Here is a 10,870-nt window from a genome sequence, read left to right as displayed (position 1 = left end):
CTCCACACTGTGCTCCGTTTTGTCCTATTTGCTAACTTCCTGGGGCTCAGGTTTAAAAATGTGCTTGCACACATTTTTGTTTTAATACAAGAAAGAAAACTTCAATGACTTGTCTTTTGTTATTTCATTGGTTTTCCCGGAAGCCCGCGGGTATGTTAGCCCTGCCTGTCAGCAGGGCGGCGGCCAGTGAGGAGGGAGAGTGGGGTGTGGCTAAGAGGAAGGGGAGACCAGGGAAGAATCAAACACAAAGGAAGCCTGAGGACAAGGGGGCTTGAAAAGATACACCTTTGAAGTGGACGCACAAAAGCAGCCCGAGAGGCGCGTACGCGGAGGCGACGTCACGAGGAGACAGAACCTGATGAGAGCATCCCAGACGGTGAGTGAGGACCGGGGAGCAGCCACCGGCAAACAGCAGCCCTGAGCACCTGGGTGGCCTGGGACGTGGTCGAGCAGACGAGGGTCATGATGGTGGCATCAAATGAGGAGGGACCCTTCAGACAAATAGCGAGAAACAAACAAGGACTGTCCCCTCCAGGAACTGCTTCTGTCAGCACTGAGGCCGGGGGCTCGCTCCCCACCAGTCTGTGAGAGCCACCGCCAGGAAACGGAGCGCTGGCCCAGCGGGAACAGCCTGGGAGCAAGGTCCCCACGAGCCAGGATCCATGAAAACAGGGGTGTCAGGAAGACGTATCTAGCACCTGTTGTGCCCCTGCAGTTAAACAGGTAGGACTGAAAAGAATGAAGTAACGCCATCTGCGGCAGCTTGGGTGGACCTGGAGGGGATCAGAGTCAGTGAAGTGAGCCACAAAGGGAATCACTTACATGTGGAATCTAAAAAAAAAAGATACAAATAAACTTCTTTTTTGTTTTCAGGTTGAAAACAGAATTTATTATTCATAATGGCAAAATACATTGCTACATTTATATATTTAGTACACACTGTTCCACGTGAAGTTCTTTTTTTTATCATTTTATTGAGTTATAGTCATTTTACAATGTGTCAAATTCCAGTGTAGAGCACAATTTTTCAATTAAACATGAACATGCATATATTCATTGTCACATTTTTTTCAAATCAGAAACAGACTCACAGACACAGAAAAGAAACTTACAGTTACCAAAGGGGAAAGGGGGCCGGGGAGGAGCAACAAATTAGGAGTCTGGGACTTGCAGAGACACGCTGCTGTATACAAAACAGGCAAGCAACAGGGATTTGCGGTGCAGCACAAGGACGTGTATTCAATAGCTTATAATACCCTGTAAGGATAGAGAATATGAAAAGAATTACACATATATGTGTCTGCCTGAATCACCATGCTGTGCACCAGGAACTGGCACAACATTGTTAGTCAACTGTATTTCAACTAAAACAAACAAACCAAACAGGCAGGACTGCTTCTCCAAAGAGTCAGGGTCCAGCCACAAAGACTGCAGCAGTGCAGTGGTTATGGACCTGGAAGGTGCCCACAAACCAGGCCACAAATTAGGGGGGTGGAGTCAGCATCAGATGTGATCCCTTCTTTAAACTGACCAGCAAAAGACAGAGACTGAAAGGAAGGGGGAAAATAGGGAGCGTACGCTTATTACTGGCTGGCTGTGGGCCACGTGCAGAGTATATTTCTCTCGTGATGGGAGGTTCTTTTTGTTTTCCTTAAGTGATCTAACCCACAATCCACGAAAGACACACACACACACACACACACACACACACACAGAAAACAGCTGTTTTGCGTGCCTACAGGCCACCGCACGGGTGGCTACAGAAATGAGGCACCGGTGGATGGAGGGACCAAGGGCATATGGACTTTGGATCCATGCTGCCCAGGAGCAAAGCCTGGCTCCCCACCGTCACTGGCGAAGTGATGTCGGGCTAGTCCCGCTAACCCTTCCGTCCCCAGGTTTCCTGAGGACCTGGTTCGTCCCACCACGACACCAGGCCCAGGGCGCGAGCTCAGTGAATGCGGTTCTTACTGAAGTCATCATAGCATCACCAAGGCTGGAAGGGCTGCCTCTCACCCTGGAAACCCCCGTCGTTTACTTGGGCACCATGAGCGTATTAATCAAAGCAGCTTGACTCACGCTATCGAATGTTTTCACGTAGGAAATAAAACACAGGATAATTAAAACAACTGCCTATACCCAGAGTAGAACGCGGAGGAAAGGTCGGTCCTGTGAGGCAGCAGGTTTCAGCCTCACGAGGATGCTCAGTCAAAAGTGCTTCTGATTCTCTACACGTATCTACGATGGACCAAATCTGAGGGCGCTGCGTGACGGACACCTGCGAAATGTGTTAACGGGTAAACCACTGACCCATCAGTGACTGAGCTGAGTCCCAATACACTGAGCTCTTCCAGGATCCAATTTCAAAGCTGGAAGGCAAGCATGAAATCCCAGCAGCAATCTCAGATTTTTCTCATTCTGTCCACTTAGATTTTTCCTCGTTTCTCTTATCACCCTATGTCCCTAATGTCCCTAACACCTCTCATTGCTAAAATCTGTCTTACACGTAGACATTTTAATGCATCAAATACATTGTCATCCACCTGATTCTTATTTCCTGTCTGATAAAGAGGAAACATTTTGCCTTTTTAAAAAATGTATTTATATTTAAAGTAGATGCATTTTACAAGATGATTTTCAAAAGGTTGGTTACTGTTCTTTTTTATCTTTACTCATTGAGTCATTCCTGAGTTCATCCCTGAGTTATTTTTTAGATAAATTTGGTGTAATCTTATTAAATTCCTATAGGTCAGGCAATCCTATCTTCTCAAGTTGCTCTTCTCATTTTTGCTGTATGCAGTTTTTTGTTTTATCTTCAACGTTTACATTCAACTAGATACTTTGAAGTGGATTTCAGAAAACATTAATTGATCCCAACATATTAATATATGTGTACATTTGTATATATTCTTAAATTATTAAAACTTGTTCTATAAACTGGTAAAACAGAAGTCTGAAACTGCTTTATAATTGCAATCTGTCATTTTTTTAGATAAAAGAAACACACCTCGCACTGTTCCTGTTAACACAGAGTCTGACGTTAATTAGCAAAGAAGTTTTGGAATAACTCAGGAGGTTCAGGGGAAAAGCCTGGCATTTATAATCAAGACCAGAAAATTACTGAACAGAAGCAAGTCAACAAGTAGCTGAAAGCACCCTGGGGCTCTGGCTCGGAGATCGGCAAGCCTAGCAGATTTTCTCTAAGCCATTTCAATAGCTCGCCACAACCCTTCCCCATCTTTCATTTGCTTTTTCAAATATATAATAATTCACCTGACATATGTCCCAATTTAAAAAAAAAAAAAACGGAGACATTGTGAGTGATTCATAGAGAACATTTGAAATTAAATACTAAGAAAGATCTTTCACGGGCCTCCATGTTTCTTTCCATCAGAAAGCTGTCTTTTAAATTCAACTCCCAGTAAAGTGGGAAGATATTCTAATACTCCAGCTGCTTTGCGTCCCCACTACGTTTTAAAGATTAAACAGTTTCACAGATGGATCAGCTGGAGAAGATACAACTTCATCTTTATGAATGTCAACAACACGACCTGCACCGGAGCATCTCAAGCGAAGACCAAGGGAACTGGTCTCATCCATCCACGCTGGCCTCCTTGGACTGGTCACTCGACATGCTCCCCTGTGCTCAGGTAAGAAACTGGATATCTACAAACACCCCCAATGCCAGGACGCTCTGCGTGGCGTCCCCCATCTGCTCAAGCAGGACACCAACCTTTCCTCATCTCCAAATACTCCTGGTGATGTCAGAGGGTGTCTCGTCTGCCCCCAGCACGCCCCCAACATCTTTGTTCTGGGATCCACTCAGACCACTGATCTCGCTGAGGCCTGATTCTGACCACTGCCCAACCACCAAGGTTCACAAAATGCAGCGACAAGAAAACTCCGCCAAGCGAGCAGAGACTTCCGTCTGTGCACAGTAGGGTGGCTCGAGCCCCGACCTGTGACAGCGCTGAATGTCTGTGTCTTGGAATTGTTCCAAACCCTCTTGGACGACACATCCAAAACCTTTCTGTAGGGGACGCTACACCCTCCCCAAGCCAGTTCCTTTCGCCTAGACGGCTACACTGCATGGGGTAAGTGACAGCCACTGGGACAAACTCAGAAACACCATTCTCCTAAGATGATGGCGTCTTTCTACTATATCCAGCTTATTCCATCAAATTACTTTCCTTTGCTACAACCTCTGTGTGCCGGGTTTCCTCGCATCTTTGACCCCGTTGACCCCTCTGCCTCCCTGTGAACCTGTTGTATCTATGCTACAGCTGCGAACAGAACACATGGCTTTTCCAAAGAAGTGCCTGGACCATCAGCACATGCAAATAGATTCCAGCAACAGTAACAAGGTGGATAGAAAGTTCAGCACTTGTGCAGCAGGAAACCCTGCTCCCAATGTCTGAACAATGAGGTTATAAAGGGCTCTGCCATGCTCCATCCTGGCTTCCGAAAAATCTCCTTCCAACTTAGTAATAAATACACCCAGGGCAATTTGAAAATTCATGCTCAACTAGAATCTTCGCCGCATATTGAAAATTTCATTACAGGTCACGTAAATAATTGATCAAAAGTTTCTGAAATGCTAGGAAAATACAGAAAACCAAGGCTCATGTAGCAGGTGATCGTATGAATTTATTAGAGTTGATCTGATGGGGTTTTTTTCCCCCACTCTCATAATAATCTATCTTGGTAGCACAGACCAATTACAACTATTCGTGCTCTAGCAAGTGACCTGTAAAATTAACAATCCAATCGTCTGCACAGACAGCCTCTAATATTTACTGCACTTTTATGTGGCATTTCTGTTTAGTGAATGGAACTCCTGACTCTTCTGACATAACTCCACCTAATTATCTGATGCTCCTGGTGGGATTAGCAACAAAAAAAATGTTAGTAGTGCTTTGCTTGTATCAAAATCAAAAGCCAAAGAATCATTCAAAATAAGGAAAGATGGAAGTATTAAGCTGGATGGCAACTGGCAGGTTCGCGTCCACAGGGTGGGTGACCACATGATGCAGTCGTGCGGGTGTCTCCGACAAGGGCCGTGAGGGTGAGGCTGTGGGCCTCACTTCGTGTGTCAGTGATGAGGGCGGACTCGGCCTCCACTCCCAACCATCGCGACCTGGACGTCCTTCCCTTGCACTTCGCAGCGTACAACCCCTGGGGTGCATACGCGCATTCAAGGCCATTTAAGCCATCTAATTTTGTCCAATCTCGTGTAACACCGCCAAGGTTGAGAGTGGAGTCAAGAGACCTGGGGGTGCACGTTGGCGTGGTTTCCTCTCCGACTGCCTAGCAGATCTTCAAAAGGCGAAAAGCGTATTATATCCTTTCAAAAAAATCTTACACGATTAAGTAGGAGAAAGCAGGTTCAGTGGCACAAAATTCACAGAAACAGTTATTTTTTTTTCAAGTTAAAAATAGCTCGTGCCATGGAAGAATTTCCCCGTCACGGAGCGAGCCATGACTCGTTTTCATGAGGGCTGGATCTCACACACTGAGGAGGCTTTATCGGAACCCTGCCCCCGTCAGAGCCGCCCCGCAGGCACTGCATCCCCCGCGGGGAGGCGGTCACTCCTCCTCTCTGTCTCTTTTTATAGAAAAGGCAAAAAGCTCCACTAGATATAAAAGGTTTCCAAGAAAGTGTCTTTTCACATAGTCAGTGTATTTTAAGTTTCTCGTGTGTGTGAGTGTGTGTGTGCGCGCGCAAGTGTGTGCGTAGCATCTCTGTATCTCCCATTAGAGAATACCTAAAAATGATGTGAAATGAATTCAGAGGAAATCAGACTTTGCAGCACATGCCTGTGTCCTGGAACACTCAGCTCTCAGAAAATGAAGATCATTTTGCTGTCTTCCAAATTGTCAGCCTTATTTAGTTTGAGTCTTTGTTTTTTTTAATATTACTAATACCACTGCACAGGTTTCTAAGGATGAATCGGTTCAATTCGTCGACCCTAGTTAGGAGTCAGAGGAAGGAACATAAAGCCACGATTCAACACAAATAAAGTGGTGGATTTCCCCTTTGTGCTCAGCAGACCCCAGCATCGGCTCAGAGACGGACAGCCCTGCTTCCGTGTCAGACTCCATGTGAGACAGTGGTCCTCTGGGTCAGGACCGCTCTTCTCTGGGTGAAACGAGCCAGAACCTACAAAGACAAGAACCTACAGAAGCCCCACTAAAGCCCCCAGTGTGCTCGGTCCAGTCACGACTAAGGTCTTCAAGGAGGCGGGCAAGAATCAGGCCTTTCTTGGCTGGAATGACGCAGAAGCTGCCGCCTGACTCTCCTGCAGTTCGAGCCAGCGGGCAGCGGCGTGGACTGTCGGGGTCCCGGGTGGGCCATGCTCTCTGCAGAAGGCCGGCCGGTCTCTGCCGCAGCCGCTCCCCGCCGCAGCAAAGCAGAAGCGCGTCCGTGTGGCGGGGCCACACCCACACCTGACTCACGGAGCCTGAAACTTGACCTTCACGTAAACGCCACGTATCACACAATAGTATTCAGTTATGTTTAGTTACATGTCAACTATTTAAAAATGTGCAGACCATCCCTAGCCTGGGGGTCCACAAAGACAGCTCGCGAGGCAGGCCTGCCGGGCGGACCGCCGTTTTCAGATCGCTCACCTGGAAGATGCAGACCTCACCCTTAGCGAGTCTAATGCAGAGCAGCTCTCCCGGCCCCCAGCTCACACGGCTCCACATCTCAGCAAATGCTCTTTGCTTGGTCGCGCTTGCCAGTAACAACAATTTTCCTTAATTTGTCTCTTTTTCTCTTATACCCCAAAACTAGTCCTGTTAGCTGAACCTTCAAAACACCCTGAGTCCTCCCTCTTTTCGCCAAATGAACTTCTGCCATATTAGTCAAACCACCTACAACAAACCACCTGTGGCCTGACCAGGTCCTGTCTCACCTGGTCTATTGCACGCACTGCCCTGACATCCAGTCTTGCCAAACTCAATCCACTTTCCAGATTAATTCACAATCCAGAAAGGTCGTTCTATAAGTCAGACTGATTTTCACTCTTCTGTTTAAAACACTCATGGCTTCTCATCTCACACAGAAGGAAAACCCAAGGTCACACTCTTGCTTCCAAAGAGCTCCAGGTCCTGCCTCCCTCCGCTATCTCAGTATAGTCAGTTTACAGTGGGTCACTTTCCAAAGCACAGCACACTGCTTCAGTCACACACGAACATACAGATCTCTGTTTTCATTTTCTTTTTCACCGTAAGTTACAAGATACTGATTTAGTTCCCTGTGCTACACATTTCAAGTATTATTACCCTACAGAGCAGTGGTTCTAGAGGTTGATACTGCCGATCTTACAGAAAAGTGCTTCATCCTAAACCCAGTATGTGATAGTCACTGAGCTTTGGTGAGACACAAAGATAAACCGGAACTGACACCTGACCTTAAGTAGACAGAAGTGTGGAGAGAAGACAAGGCGTGGGACAGAGGACAGAGAGGTTAAGACTTAAAAGGAGTAGCACGCCGTTATCAGCTTCTCCAAAAAATTGTGCAAATACACACACACGCGTACACACACACACACACACACAAACACACGCTCGCTTCTTCCTTCTTGGCAAAGCCTTATTCACATAATATTTTATGTGAACAAATGCCCAAGGGATGGGACCCATCTCCAACTTCAGGTGAATCAATGTTGATTTAAGCTATTCAGTGGTGTTATTTTCCTTACAAGAGTTTGATGAAATATGGACGTTGGACTCCATTCTGGCTGAAAACTTGAGAAGCTTCAATTTTCCAAATAAAAATGCACCCAAATACACATAATTTTCTGGATATTGTTTAGTTTTTATATGAGGCTTACAGACTTAAACATAAGACCAGACACTATAAACCTCCTAGAAGAAAACACAGGAAAAACACTCTCTGACATAAATTGTAGCAATGTTCTCCGAGGGCAGCCTACCCAGGCAATAGAAGTAAAAGCAAAAATAAACAAATGGGACCTAATAAAATTTATATACTTTTGCACAGCAAAGGAAACTATAAAGAAAATGCTAAGAGAACCTACAGAATGGGAGGAAATATTTGCAAATGATGCAACTGACAAGGGCTTAATCTACAGAATATACAAACAGCTCATACAACTCAACAACAACAACAACAACAACAACAAATAACCCAGTCAAAAAAATGGGCAGAGGACCTAAACAAGCAATTCTCCAATGACGACACACAAATGGTCAACAGGCACATGAAAAAATGCTCAGTGCTGCTAATTATCAGAGAAATGCAAATCAAACCACAATGAGGTATCACCTCACACCAGTCAGAACGGCCCTCATTAAAAACTCCACAAACGATAAATGCTGGAGAGAGTATGGAGAAAAGGGAGCCCTCCTACCCTTTTGGTGGGAATGTAATTTGGTGTATGGAGATTCCTCAAAAAACTGAAAACAGAGCTACCATGCGATCCAGCAATCCCACTTTTGGGTATATATCTGGAGAAGAACTCTAATTTGAAAAGATACATGCACCTGCCTTGTTCATAGCAGCAGTATTTACAATAGCCAAGACACAGAAGCAACCTAAATATCCATCGACAGATGACTGGATAAAGATGTGGTATATTTATACAATGGAATAGTATTCAGCCATAAAAAACAAAACAATGCCGCTTGCAGCAACATGTATTGACCTGGAGATCATCATTCTAAGTCAGAAAGAGAAAGAATCATACCACCGATGTCACTTATATGTAGAATCTAAAAAAAGGAGACCAGTGAACTTGTTTACAGAACAGAAACATACTCACAGACATAGAAAACAAACTCGTGGTTACCACGGGGATAGGGGACGGTGGGGGGTACATTTGCAGACACTAACTATTATATACAAAATATACAAACAGCAAGGTCCGAGTGTATAACACAGGGAACTATGTTTAACAAAGGAGGGAGCTATCAACTGGTTCTAAGGTTGTTCATAGGTCAAAGGAGAAGAGGATCAGAGTGACCCCTGGATTTCATAGTCCGTGAGTCATGCTTACCTTAACAGCAGGAATTCGCATGGGGCGGCCTAAAGGGAGACTTGGAATGCAGACATTAACTAGTGGCAGCTAGTACGGTTAACTTGGTGGGCGATTTTTGTTATAAAACCAAGAAGAGAAATAAGCCAGTAACATCAAGAATACTTTTTAGTGGAAGAAGTAAGAGCATGTCTGACTACGGGAGAAGGAACTGGACGTGCCAGGAGTGGAGCGTCCCTGTGGCAGGGCCTTGAGTAGGAGACAGGGGCCAGGATCTGGTCCATGCGTGATGGCGGAGGGGGCTGGGCTGACGTCAGGCAGCTCAGTGTATCCAGACAGAGGAGCCAGCGTGCAGAGAACAGGTGTGGATCCACCTGCAGATACGAGAGCAACGGCCGTGGAAACCCTCTGCTCACTGCTTCCACTTCCTCAGTGACACAAAGCGCGAGGTCATCAGCCGAAACCGAAGATGCCGCAGAGGAGCCCGAAGGCTGCGAGCCGTCCAGATACGGAACGGGTCTCCACCTGACGGGACTGGACAGGGAATCAAGGTATCCGTGGGGAGCTCTGCAGGTCACAGAAGGCAGCTGCACTTTGAGTAAAACGGACACTCTGCTTATAATCAACCTTCTCTCAAAACTGTCTGCTTCCAGTGTCCTACTTGCTCCTGAGAGAGAACATTTTTTGTCTACATGATATTTTTTTTAATTTTAATAGGGAGGGAGGTAGATGGATAGAAACAGAGACGCCCACACAGTGTGCATGTATTCGTGATACCCTTGGTAAATTCTCTTTTTAAATTTTATCTTACCAATGAGACCAACATCTCTCTGCAAAAGAGAACACGCTTTGATTTTGTCTCATATAGCAGATTTTCAAAATATATTTGTTGGTTTCAGTAGAGAACCTGTAAAGCCTGAGTCCTTACAAATGCACCTCGTCAGCACCACCTGTAGATACAGCTGGCTCCCTGGGCCACCATGTACTCTAACAACTTTAGGACGTATAAAATTGTTTTCTGAATATTAATAATGCTTTCAAAGTTTGAAAGACAGTTTTTCTTAGATTAGGATATTATGAACCCACCTTGTCTCTCTAATCAAATTCTCCTGGCTGTGCCTAGAGAATTCTGCTGAAAAACAAAGACAGAATCAACTACCATCTACTCGCTTCATGAGAGTATTATATGAACTAATGAGATAATCCTTGTAAATCACTTTAGTTCCTCAGAGATAAGTGCTCAATATGGACAAAATGGTATTATTATTCTCCAGAGACCACGTGCTCTGTGTCTGGTTAGGGAGGTATCAATTGCATACGGGCAATTGCTGTTGTGAATTGGTGCACATGTCAGGATTTAGATGCAAACTTTCACAAACACAGCCCGTCACGGATTGGACAAGTTGCCTCTCATTTCGATAATGTGTATTGTCATTCAACAAGGGAGATCGGGGTCCAAGGAGACTTGGTCCAATCATAGAGTACAATAAATTCTAATTAAAATTCTCATCTACATGAATTTTAAATTAAGATGAAGTCTTCAAATTGCTGGATAAGTCAATGAAGATGTATTTTTTTTTTATTCTATTGGCCCAGATGTAATGACATCACCTCATTGTCAAGCTCTTAAAATTAGCTTCTGGTCCTACAACCTGACTCTCCTAATTCCTAAATCTTTCCTCATAAGAGAGTAACAGAAGCTCCCAAGGTGGAAATAAATATCACACACAGACCACAGAGGGGCCCAGAAATGAACACACAGAGGCGAGCACAACAAGAAGCCTGAAGGACAGGACTGAAGCCTAGGGACGCTGCCACCCTTCTGAGGTCTCACTAACCTTTTTGCAGTTGATTTCCATGAGACTTTT

General features: G+C 45.1%; 1 long non-coding RNA gene across 2 annotated transcripts; it reads left to right on the top strand.

Moving 5' to 3' along the window:
* The first annotated feature begins 228 nt into the window (after window positions 1–228).
* LOC116660769 lies at window positions 229–3,649 on the top strand. 2 transcript variants are annotated; one of them, XR_004316385.1, is made up of 4 exons: window positions 229–376; window positions 536–723; window positions 2,102–2,297; window positions 2,993–3,649. It is a non-coding gene; the product is annotated as an uncharacterized LOC116660769 (long non-coding RNA). The 2 variants fall into 2 exon arrangements; XR_004316384.1 differs by having other exon boundaries at window positions 1,899–2,297.
* The last annotated feature ends 7,221 nt before the right edge of the window (window positions 3,650–10,870 follow it).

This window comes from Camelus ferus, chromosome 31, assembly GCF_009834535.1.
Source record: "Camelus ferus isolate YT-003-E chromosome 31, BCGSAC_Cfer_1.0, whole genome shotgun sequence".
In the NCBI taxonomy this organism is placed as follows: Eukaryota; Metazoa; Chordata; class Mammalia; order Artiodactyla; family Camelidae; genus Camelus; species Camelus ferus.
Note: the sequence above shows the minus strand (reverse complement) of the source record. Positions and strands in the feature narration are given on the sequence as shown.